We start from the raw sequence: 3209 nt of genomic DNA, 5'->3' as shown, positions 1-3209 counted from the left end.
AATTCCCAGTCCTGTCTAAATCTCCATATTTTTTCCACAACACTGACTATACCTTTAAGGAAATGGTATATTCTTTTTCCCTTCATTCAAGTGAAGTAAACTTAGTCTAATGACTTCTAGATTTTACCATTTATGAAAATATGGTGCTAATCCACTGGTAAAGGTAAAAGAAAAAGCCAAACTACTCAAGCCTGGTGGCAACTTCCTCTCACAACAAAGTGACTTCTAAATATCACTATTTACTTTTGCAGAAACACCATTGGACATATTGTTCTATCCCTTACCGTGCCAAATAAATCAACCAATTCTCTAACTTTTCTCCTTTCTAATCATTCCTTCAGCCTGCCATCATCAGAAACAAAAATTCCCCCCCCCCCCAAAAAAAAGCTTTTTACTTGTCTGCACCATTTCCCAATGAAGTCAGCATGGATGGCATGCATCATCTTTGTCATTTTAGGAGTGGGCAGACCCAGCACAGAGACTAAGCAGCTTTGCCCAAGGCCATAGGACAAGTTGGTACCAGAGCTAAAATCAGATGGTAGGAGCCCTGGCCCTTAGCCCTGGATTCAGACACAAGATCCTGTTAACCGAAGAATCCATAGTTTCATACTCCAAGGAAGATAAGAGGGTGGAAAAACAATGCGGCTATTAAAGAAAAGGTCTCTTTCCTTACTGCCAAAACCAGGACAATTTAAAAAGTTCTGAATTAAATTACAACTAAAAGTGATGCATGTGCTTAACCTCTTTGTTTTTATTTTTCCAAATAGTGAAAGTGACCACCTTTGAGGTCACCACAGAATTGATACCTCATGGTTTGGTCCTTCGAAAGCTTGTCCCTAAACATGTTTCCAGTTTGCCCTTGGAAATGTTTGAATTCGGAGATTTTAAAAGGGAAATTGTTGGATTCCGTGCTTTCACCCTCCACAAGAAAAGTTATCCTTAGCCACTCCTTAAGCCAGAGTTCCACCTAGCAGCTGTTGGCACCTATTTTCTCAGATAAGAAAGAGATGCAAGCGGCAACTTTCTTTAGTTGCTCTGGGAACAGGGGCCCCAGTGCTTGTTGAAGAGAAAAGTGTTCTGAACCATTTCTTGGCATCAAACAAGATGTCCATAAAGCTCTCAAATATAATAAAATGTAATTAAAGTGCCACGTTGAGTTAGCTCCCTTTGAAGTTTCACACTTGCATAATAAACTGAGTCATAAACCACTATTTCAATTGGAGATTTTATTCCTTTCTACTGATTAATTCTCATTAATTATCTACTTGATCTCTCTTGTTATGGAGAAGTAAGTACCTGGTACACTATAATTTGTGCTGATAAAAGGTAGGTAATAAAAGATGAACTCGCCACTGAAAAGGCACTCTCACACACTGAATGTCATTTTGTAGCCAGAGAAAATTAGAACCTGTATTTAGAAATCACATTCTCACAGCCTCATATGACCCCAGAAACATGAGTATATTCTGCATTTTTTGGTCTTTTTTGTCACTGATCGTTTCAATCTTTATTCCAAGTGGTCAGACCTCTGATGAAAAAGGTAGCCCTTTACAGGGCAGGTTTCTTGTTAACCCAAAGTGCACAGATCCTAAAACCACAGATCAAATAGTGAGGAATGGTATAGGATAGGTTTTTTTTTGTTTTTTTTCACCTTATCACGCAATTTTAAAAACACATTAATAACCACAAGGACAAAGAAGGCTTTTCTCAAGACCAGTAAGAATTCACTAACTCATAGCTTATGTCACAAAGACTGATTAACTGTGACTTACACTCAGTGAAAGATACTTTCAGTGAACTCACAGAGTCACAATGCTTAAAATTAATTTGCTTTGTGTGCAGGGACATTTATTTGTGTCCTGCACACCCATGTGTGTTTAGGCTGTCTACAAGTAGTTTATGTGTTCTTTCTTCCTGAGCTATAGAGACTGGGTTAACTCCAAGGACGGGAGTATCTCAATACAGTGAAAGGATAAGGAAAGGATTGCTCAGAGAAACAAAAATGAATGACTGGTATAAAGAGGTGGTCTAGGAAAGGCTTTGAATTGTGCTAAACTGATGTTAAAACAACAACAACAACAACAACAACAAAACAGGAGAAAGTATGATGGATAATGAAAGCCATAGGTTTTTAATAGATTCTTCTTAGCTTTGGGAAATGGCTGGGCTTAAACAGGAAGAGACACAAGAGAATTACACAAAAAGAAGATGGATTAGCAGTGCTGGAAATTAAGCAGGAGAGTCAACCACAGAATGATTCTACCCAATTAACATTTTACTGTGCTCCTAAAGTGAAATCCTGCTGTGCCAGGTCTCATGGGTGAGATACCTTGACCACACTCAAGGAGCTACCAAGTTCCTCAAAGAACATCTGCATCACAAAGGAGAATGAGCACTATCTAGTCAGAGAAGAGCAGGGGGTCACTGTAGGCAGAACAAAGGCAGGTTAGGTCAAGAAGCTTGATTTATACCAAGATGGATTAGTTAGAACTCTTTGGGTTGTAAATAAGAGAAATGAATCCTAGCAAATTTAATCACAAAAGAAAAATTTATTATTGTAATACAGGTTAACTCATTGAACCCAAGGGCAGGTATATAGCCAGGTTTCGAAAGGGACTGGAACCAGAAGCTGGGATCTTGAGAATCTTGAAGGCACTCTCTCCAACTTTCACCTCATTTATGTTTCTCCCAGTCTATGTGCTTAACCATAGACTGGTTTTCTCTCCTCAACATGGTAGAAAATTCCTCCCCACAAAACTCAATAGCTAACAGTTTACCATGATATATCTCCTTTGTCTGCGAGACCAGCATGACAGGCTAGAATCTAAATTCTTAAGAGAGTTTTTGATTGGCTCAGGTTTAATCAGATGTCAACTGCTGACCAATTAACAGTGTCTGAGAGTGGGCGTAGGGGATGAGGTGAGGTTGGAGGGAGGTCAGGAACCAGCTGAATCCATTGTAAGAATGTAAATGTGATGTTGGAGGAGCAGCAGCAGTTCCCCCAAATCAGGGGCAGAGTGAATTAGGTCGGTTAGATGAAACTTAGCACTTACTACAGAAATATAAGATAGATAAGAAGACGTAAGAAAGATAATGTAGACAAAACAAGGAGAAATGATGGTCATCTATGAATAAACTATGTAGAGAAAATTCTAGAAAGGGCTTGATATAATGGCAGGTGCATCAAGGCCAAGTAGTCGTATTTCTGT

Source organism: Pteropus alecto, unplaced genomic scaffold, assembly GCF_000325575.1.
Source record: "Pteropus alecto unplaced genomic scaffold, ASM32557v1 scaffold20, whole genome shotgun sequence".
Lineage (NCBI taxonomy): Eukaryota > Metazoa > Chordata > Mammalia > Chiroptera > Pteropodidae > Pteropus > Pteropus alecto.
Note: the sequence above shows the minus strand (reverse complement) of the source record.